General features: G+C 36.2%; 1 protein-coding gene across 1 annotated transcript in view; it reads left to right on the top strand.

The window, feature by feature from the left end:
• Nucleotides 1–734: 734 nt before the first annotated feature.
• The window catches only part of LOC109393716 (RRP12-like protein), a 71,563-nt gene continuing 62,708 nt past the window's right edge, over nt 735–9,589 (top strand). Inside the window, 1 exon segment of the mRNA XM_019663208.1 lies at nt 735–843. The gene's annotated coding sequence lies outside the window, so the exon portion shown is untranslated.

The raw sequence follows: 9,589 nt of genomic DNA, 5'->3' as shown, positions 1-9,589 counted from the left end.
TATATTTGTACATATGTGAAAATTTAAAAGTTAAATTCTTAAATGCCATTTAAGTTGAAATCTTTAGGAAGTGTGTGTACGTGTGTGTGTGTGTGTGTGTGTGTGTGTGTGTGTGTGTGTGAGTGTGACAAATGTGGAATCTGAAGACAGATCTGTCTCTGTTTTTGTCTGGATGGCCTTGGGCAAACTTCAACTCCGTGAACCTCAGTTTTTTCATTTTTCAAATTGTGATGCTAGATCTTTCCAAAGCACAGGGTTGTTGTAAGTAGCCAATAACATAAAACCTATGAAAGGACTTCTTGAATTACAAAACACACAAATTTTCATAGTTGTTATTAAAGGAGCTGCAGGAAAGAAAAATAAAAGGAAAAGGCAGTTCTTGATTCCAGCATGTTATGGTCAGATTTTCTTTTAGGAAAAAGTGGAAATTGGGTATGCGACCCTTCCTGTAAGAAATGCAGAAATACTTTGCTTTGACTTTCACATCTTTCTCAGCAAAACATACAAATTTTCCTAACTGACTATATGTCTAGATCTTAAGGCAAGAGAGAATATAGTTCTTTTTGTACTATTTTAATTTTGAACAAGCCATGTTTATGGTACTTAGCTCTTAGAAAAAAAAAAAGCAAGGAGAAATGGTATATCTGCCCACCACCATCTGCTATTTTTAGATTGGCTAGGAAGCCCTATTTGGCTGCCTTTGCCCATCTCATTTGGCAACTCTTGAGCCTGCATCATTCAGAAGACATAAGCTTAGAAGGTGCAAAACTGAATTTCTTTGATTTTTCCAGACGTCATTGCTGAAAAAACATACCATTACAAGCAATTTGAAGGACATTGGCTGTAAGTAAAACAATAAGTGTTTTCATTTAGTAAGGTGAGCCTATGTAACACAAGAGACATGATGTGTTTCCACCTTTATGCCTTAATAGGGGGTGAGGAAGGGATGAACCTTCTGTCCTGATTTGATTTTTATTCATTATCAAGAGAAATGTTTAGAAAAAGATGCAGATATTGTGCATACAGATACAAATACATTCGTGCTCATACATTTTTATGGCCTTTAAAATAAAATCCTTGGAAAAGAAAGGGAAACAATAGGAATGCCAAGAAAAGAAGCACAGAAACAATCTTAGAAATGATAGATTTTAAGATTAATGTACTGAGATGAATTTGAAAACTAAAGAAATGGAAGGTAAATAAAGAAATTAATTTTTCATTTATTTGGATAAAGGGACATAATATATCCATGGATCAGTTTTAAATGAGCATACGTATGGGCATTTTACAGACAATGAAATTTAACCTATTTTATCGGTAGTTTCTATGAAGTGTTTGGAAACATTTCTGTTGTTGGGTAAAGTAATTTCCAAAATGCTATTAAAAATCAGGTTATATATGCTATGTAGTTTTTCTTTGTCTATATTATTTTATTAGCTTCATACACTAACTTTCCTTTAACTGTTAAATTTTCCTTTAATTGTTAAATTATCATTTTTTATAATTGAAGAATTTTATTAAACCAGTTAACAAATGTTAAGTGCTCAATAAATGTTTTCTACTATAATTGTATTAGTATTTTAATATGTGTACAAATTCTAATAAAATTATATTAGAAAATTCATTTAAAGCCAGTCCTATTGCAAGCCGTTTAATTATATAACTGCACATTTAAGATGAAATTGACTTTCTCATAGCTGTTACAAAGCTGGCGTTTTCCTCCATCTTCAAAAGAGTTTGAGAAAAACTTATATTGTAAGCTTGGTCTTACGTCTAGTAGTAATGAAGAATAATTTTGCCTACTAGAAAGAGCTGTGGATATATTGCTCTATTTAAGTTTGTGATTATGAAATCTAATATAAAGGAGAATCCATTTACCGTGACTTAAGTTCAAAAATAAAATTTTTTTTACAGGTCTAACTTACTTGTAAAGGAAGTTCAGGAAGCATTTGTAAAGTGTTTTATTGTTTGCAAAGGACCTTTACATGCTTTATCATTTAATCCTCCCAATAACCATGAGATAAATAGTAGTATTCCTTTTTAAAAATGAGAAAACTAAGGCTCACAGAGATCACAATTTGCCTGTGACAAAACCAGGTTTTCAACAAGAGACAGGATCACTGGTTAGGATTCTATTAAAAAGGTAGCTACATAGGAAGGGATCATGTGAAAAATCCTAGGAGGTCCTTTCAAATCCACATTTCTGTGATTTCTATAGTTTTAGGCAGGAAGCAGTACGTTGAAGTAGGAAACACATGCGAAGAACTGGATTTGCTGTACCTGGCCTTAAGCAAGTAATGCAGCCTCTCTGAACCACACTTTCTCATGTGTAAAACAGTGTTACTGAAAAGACGAAATGAGATAATGTAGAACAGGGCCAGGTGCTTAACTGCTCAATGGTAGAACTATTATTAATATGTATGAAATCCAAATGCAGTAATCCTCTTAAAATACCCAGTTGCCACATAGCCTATTAGAGCCATACCTTTGGAGGGGAGCGTAGTGCTACTAATCAGCAACTGTTTTGGGTGAATGAGGAAAATGAATGGAGAATTTATTGAAGATGTTAAGAGCAGAGAAGGGAATTGCATAGAGTGGAACCCATAGACATATTTTGAAGTGGAAACCCAAATCACAAGTAAAAACAATGCAGATGGAAGGAAGAACTCTGCAGGAGCAAGAAATAGCCCACGAGCTAGCTTGGTAGAGGAAAGTGTGAGAATCACTTGGCTAAATTCTGGGCACACTGTAAATAACAAGTAAAAAAAATGTATCAGAGAAGCCACCAGCAACCTCTGTGATTCAGGGAGATGGCAAGTTTTAGCAGCGGGGTGGAATGGCTCACATTGCACATGGGCTTTATTATCTGATAGACCTAGGCTGTGATAGTTGCTAGATGTTTGACCTTGGACAAGTTATTTGATATCCTGTGTCTCTTCTGTAAAAGGAGAACAATAAATCCTACCTTGTAGAGTTGTTTAAAAAATTAAATAAAATATATGGGTAAAGTGCTTACTTACAGTGCCTCCTCCTCTGCCAAAAAATGTATATAAAATCTGTATGGGCAGGACCTTTGTTTTGTCCCTGTACCTGTCATATACATATGATAGTAGACAAATATTTGTTGAATGACTAAACAAATGAACTTGTCAAAGTGACTATGTGTGTGTGTGTGTGTGTGTGTGTGTGTGTGTGTGTGTATCCATGTGTCCATATGCCTTACTAAATAATGTGAGGAAAATTGTCCCAAGCTGTCGTGGTATTTATAAGATTTTTATCACGAGCCATCCCTCTCTACATTTCTATTACATTTATTGTCCAACCATTCAAGTAATATACTCACATCCTGTTTTATGTCATAATCTATGTTTTCTTTCCCCTAATTAGACTGTTAAGCTCACGGAGAGCAGAGTGCGTATTTATCCATTATTATCCAGTCCAATGCTATGCTTTTTTATCACTAGATTGGAATAAGAATATATGTTGTGAATTATCAGGCCACGTACCCAGGAATTTATACTTGATAATGGTGATTGGTCATGGTAGGATTTTGGCTGAAGATGAAAATATGTTTTCTTCCATTGTCTTTCATGGATCTTTGTCCAATGAAAGCCTGAAAGACATGTGCCAGTGGACAAGAACAGGACAGAGATTTATATGAGAGTTTAGGTTCTAATCCCGGAACAGAGGGTATGTGTTGGTGGATGTTTTTAGGTGTTCTTTGACAAACATGATCTCTCTTGCTTCTGAGCCTTTGCACATGTCCTTTGCCTCAAGATTTTCCCTTATTTTCTGTCCTTCATTTGTTAATTCCTATTCATCTTTCAGTTTTCAGCTCAATGTCACTTTCTCCAAGAAGCCTCTGCAATACTAACCTAAATTGGAAATCATCTGAGTTCCCATAGCACCCTGTACTTTCCCTATTATAGTACGTACAAAATTATATTGTAATTTTCTATTTGTTTGTTTCTGTCCCCTACTAGATGATAACTCCGTGAAGATAGGGGTTGTATATGTCTTACTATTATACCCTCGCACAGTGCCTATTACTCAATAAATACTTATTGAATAAATGAATGAAAAATGACTAGAGGAAAGGAAAAAAAATCTTCAAATTAATAGCTGTTTTATTGGATGTCTGTTAAGTAACTGGGCCTTTATATAAGTTAATATTTAATTCTTGCAACAACCCAGATGGGGCAATTGAGTTCAGAGAACTTGGTCAAAGTGATACTCCTGAGATTTCAACCAGGATCTCCAGCTTAAAAGCCTCTGTTCCTTCCATTTGGTAATACTGCCTCTCTCATACTTTACATTTGTATAAGTTGTTATAAGCTCCAAAACTTTTTTTGCTCCTTGTGAAACTTTTTTTGACAGCCTCGTAAAGGTAGGCATTATCTCCCACTTTATATCGAGTTAAGTGGCAAAGCCATGATTTTCAAAATAGACATTGTGGATCTAGGTTCATTCCCTTTCCGTAATAACACAGCTGTCTCATTCTGAAGGATTCAAAGGTGTGAGGCCATAACAAAAATGGTGAGAAGATAAAAGTTTAAAAAGTGACAAGGAGTTTTTGATCATAAAGAATATGAATAGGGCCAGCCGAGTGGCTCGTTGGTTAAGAATTGGCTTGGGAGCACTAGCTCTGAGCAGCAGGGCTGCCGGTTTGGATCCCACGTGGGCCAGTGATACTGCACCCTCTACACCTAAGATGGTGAACAACAGCTTGTCCTGGAGCTGGGCTGCTGTGAGTCGCTGCTACATCGTAGGCTGCAGTGGGCTGCCGTGAGCTACCGTGAGTGGCCGGCATGAGCGTGAGTGGCTGTCCAATGGCCGGCGACCAACCTGCCTCAGCCGGGAAGAGCACAATGATCACAATACCAACATGGGTCAGTGAAGCGACGTCCTCCACAACTAGACTGAAGAACAAAAGGACAGCAACTTGTCTGTTCCCCTTTCCCGATTCCATTCCCCAATGCTGTTCCCTCCCCCAATTCCCCAATAAAATCTTTAAAAAGAAAAAAAAAAAAGAATATGAATAATTCCAGGTAGATGTATTTAGGAGGCTGGAGTAAATTCTGTGTTTGCAGGAAGAGAAAAATTAATCAAGTTGGGAATAATTGTTCTCAGTACTATCAAGTTATTTCTTTTTGATGTCTGATTATTTCTTGGCCTTATATTGCTAAGAGCTCAGAAATCATAGAATCCCTACAGAATAGTTTTTCACTAATGGGACAAAATTGTGCTGTTAGGTGAATGTGATGCAGCTCCGTCCTATGATTAGCCCTTCTTGTAGCAGTTTGTTTTGCAGTTCCTTTGTTTATTCCACACCCCTCAAATTGTGGCTTCTGGTAGGAGGGAGCTTGGGTTTGCCCAAGGTCATTGACTTTGGCCACCGTTGGCCTATGACTTCTTTGTTCTTTAGCCTCCCACCAAAAATTACTCCTGAGAAGTAAGGAGAATGAGAAAGCAGTAATAGGGAGTGTTATATTTTTTACTGAAACCAGCAGAGGCTCAGAACCAAGGGAAGCAGATCTCCACACCTTCCCCAAGTGGAGAAGTTTCCCATACATGCAGAGAAAAGAAAATTTAGTGTGAAAAGGAATTTAAATTTATTTTTTTAGTCTTGCTAGCTAGAGTGTTTGGCAACTGCTTTGATACATATAGGTCACTGGACTATTCAGTGATGGAAATGCAAAAATCTTGAAAAGAGTACTGTTTTTTTATTTCAAAAAGTATTTTTTGAAGTATTAAGAGATTGTAGTTTTCTAAAGCTACAATCAACCAAAATGTTATTGTAATCTCTTAGCAAAATGTGAGATTTAAATGAAAGACTTTGAAACCATTGCAAATTTGAAAATAAATTGCTCTAAAGCAAATAATCCCAACATATATCTTGATTATCGGCTACTTTGTTCTGCTCTGTACTGTTCTGTAAATGTTTGATGAAGCCACAGTTCATTGTTTACTTTTCTTTGATCTCTCCGCCAGCTAAATATATTTGTGTTTCTGTTTTCCTTGTGACTTTGCGTTTGTACTATCTGGCATTGGAATTTTGCTGAATAGGTGAGTTTGACTTTTTATGGGGGAGAGAGAAAGGAATGTGGATAACCGGCCCTAAGTAGGCTGTAGTTGAATAGAAGAAAATCACAGGCTAGTTTTTTTAATTGAGGTATAGTTTATACAAACTATGTAAATTTAATATAAACATTTTAAAGTGTATATATGCATTAACTACCACCCATGAAAATACAGAACATTTTTAGTACCACAGAAGGCTCTCAGGTGTGCCCTCCCTGACATTACTACTCCCAAGGATAACCCCTATTCTAATTCCCATCACCATAAGACAATTTTGTCTGGACAGCCATTTTGAATAATGCTCTTCACAAAAGACATCATGAATAGGAATGATTGATACAAAGTTTGGGAATTGAGAGTAAGTTGAAATTCCTTGGGTGATATATATATGAGAGTTGTATCTATTGCTTCCTAAAGACAGAAATTCCCAACTGGTTCCATTGAGTTCCACATTGGTCAGGGGGCAGGGTTTTCTCTTAGGTATCTATCTCCACATAGGATGTCCAAGTACCCCACATTAAGTCCCACTCTCTTCAAGGGACATCTTAAGATTGTCCATGTTGGTTAGACGGCTAATGACAACAGGCAAAGTATCAGTGTGGAGTTCACACTAAGAATAACTCATCACTGAGTCCTTTTCTCTGTTCCTGGACCTCAAAAGTTCCCACTCCCACTTTGAAAGGGCCCCCACTCCTGGACCCCATCTAGGCCTGACTCCATTTCTACTTGTCCTTATCTCTCTAGGTATATTTATTCTCTGGGAACAAAAACACTAGATGGATGCATCTATAGTTTTTCTGTCTCACACTTAGTCCAATGGATTTTGGGGTCTCTATTTCTGTCCTGGGCTAGGGGAAGATAATAGCGATCTTGGAAATAATTTCATATCAGTACATATGAGTATGGGTTTGCCTTACTCTTACTTATAGGGTGCATATGATCCCATTATATAGGTGAATCCCAGTTGCTCCAATATTTTGATATTTTAAGTAATGCTGCATAAATATCTTTGTACATGTCTTTTCTCACATGTGTTAATAAATATATGGGATAAATTTCTGGAAGGAATTTTTGAGTCAAATATGTATTCACTTAAAATTTAATGTTAACACTGCCAAATTGCTTTCAGTAGAGCTGGTACCAATTTATATTTCCACCAGTAGCATATAGAAGTTACTTTTTATGCTTGTTGAAAATTTGTTCATTTTTTCTTTTAATTTTGCTTATAGTATTTTTGCCATGTGGAAAATTTTTAATTTTTATGTATTTGAATTTGTCAATTTTGAATGATTTCTTGGTTTTGTGTTATACTTAGTAAGGTTTTCCCTACTCTGAGTCTATTAAAAATTCTTTCTTGTTTCTAGTGTTTTATATTTTTATGTTTAAAACTTTTATGTATCAAAAGTTATTTTGGTATAAAGGATATTACATAATTTTTTTAAATACATGGCTAACCTAGTTGTTCCAAAACAATTTACTTAATACTCTATCTTTTCTTGCACTGATGTGCAATACCACCTTTATATTAAATTCCCTAGTAGTTATGTCTATTTCTAGACCTTCTATTCTTTTTCATTCATCTGTCACTCATTCAATGGCACCACACTATTTTAATTGGTGAAGCTTCAAAATAAAAATAATACAGTAGGCTTATTCTCCTCTTATTATTAATTTTATATTTTTAGAGTTTCCCAACTATTTGTTTTTTTCTTTTTCCATATACACCTTAAATACACCTCATTATTTTTCCAACAAAAATTCTAATGGTATTTTTATTGGGATTGTATTAAATTTATAGATTTGGGGTAGGGAGAATTGCTATCTTCATGATGTTGAGTCTCCCTAATCATGAACTTGATGTTCATTTTCATGTGTTCAAAGTTATTTTTGTATTCCTTAGTAGTGTTTCAAAATTTTCTTCATATTTCTTGCACATTTCTTGTTAAGCTCATTCCTAAGTATTTTGTTATGTTTTGTTGTAATTGTAAATGGGGTTTTATCTTCCTTTGTGTTTTTAAACTGGTTGTTGTTTGTATTAATATGAGCACATATAAAGGCAATCAATGTTTACATATTAATTTTGTAACCATTCACATTGCTGAATTCTCTTTTAGTAGTAATTGTTTATTTCCCCTTTTATGTTGAAGAATTGATAGGTCATCTACAAATTATAATGTTTACCTCCTCCTTTGCTGTTTTTATACCTAATTTCTTCTATTGACCAATTTCACTGGTTACTATCTCCTTTAAAACAATGTTTAATTAACAAGGCTTAATTCAGAAGCAAAAATTGGGCATCTCTAGGTCAGAGGTGCTCTTCACATTTGTGCTATTATTAGCACCCTGATTAGGCTGAATTTAGACTAGCATTCCTATTTCACACGAGAGAAAAATTGGAGGTTACTGCACTTAGACTGAAGGAAATCATGACTGTCAGCCTGCTATTAATGTTTTCAGATAAAAATTTCAAGAGTCACATGTTACGATCTTGAAGTAGATTGTAAAGCTGTCTGTTTTTCATCAGGACTAGTATCTTCCCTCCTGGGTATTGTGATTCCTATTACTGTATTCTTTTCCTCCCTTCTCCTCAATCCCAGATAGAAGTAAAGGACTGACTCTCCAGTCAAGTAAAGGAAATGTAATACCATCTTTTTTCTCTCATTTCAATCAGAGACAAGACCATCATCTCATACTTCATAAGGTACTTCATGATCTCCAACTTTACTTCTTACTTTCTTCCTTGCTCACCTCACGTGAAGTTTTTTGTTTTTTTAAAGATTTTATTGGGCAATTGGGGGAGGGGAACAGACAAGTTGCTGTCCTTTTGTTCTTCAGTCTAGTTGTGGAGGACCTCACTTCACTGGCCCATATTGTTATTATCATTGCGCTCTTCCTGGGTGAGGCAATCACTCGCCGGCCATTGGACGACCAGTCACGGCAGATCTTGGCAGCTCACGGTGGCTGCTGGCCACCCATGCCGGCCTCTCATGGTAGCTTATGGCAGCCCACTGCAGCTCCACTGCAGCCTACACAGTCGCCAGCGACTCATGGCAACCCAGCTCCAGGTCGAGCTGTTGTTCACCATCTTAGCTGCAGAGGGTGCAGCGTCACTAGCCCTCATGTGGGATCTGAACCAGGGCCCTGCTGCTCAGAGCTGGCGTCCCAAGCCAACTCTTAACCAACGCGCCAGTTGGTCAACCCCACAGTGAAGTCTTAATTCACTGCACTGTAAACTCCTCCAGGGCAGGGACTGACTTTATTTGCTGTTGTGTTCTCAGGGCCTAGAATTGTATCTGGAAAATGAAGCAGATGCTTGATAAATATTGGTTGAATGAATTAAAGAATCTTCTTTAACCCTTGGCACTTAAATGTATGGGTTCATTTGTTTTTGTTTTCTGTAATACACTTAATTCTGTGGCACATGGGAATGCATTTGTTATTTAGCAATAGTAGTCATTTATTTTTTCAAAATGTTTTATAAGTATAAACTTTTGGGGGGGATGAGGCT

Source organism: Hipposideros armiger, unplaced genomic scaffold (assembly GCF_001890085.2).
Source record: "Hipposideros armiger isolate ML-2016 unplaced genomic scaffold, ASM189008v1 scaffold_386, whole genome shotgun sequence".
Taxonomy (NCBI): domain Eukaryota; kingdom Metazoa; phylum Chordata; class Mammalia; order Chiroptera; family Hipposideridae; genus Hipposideros; species Hipposideros armiger.
This window is presented reverse-complemented; position numbering and strand designations above follow the sequence as displayed.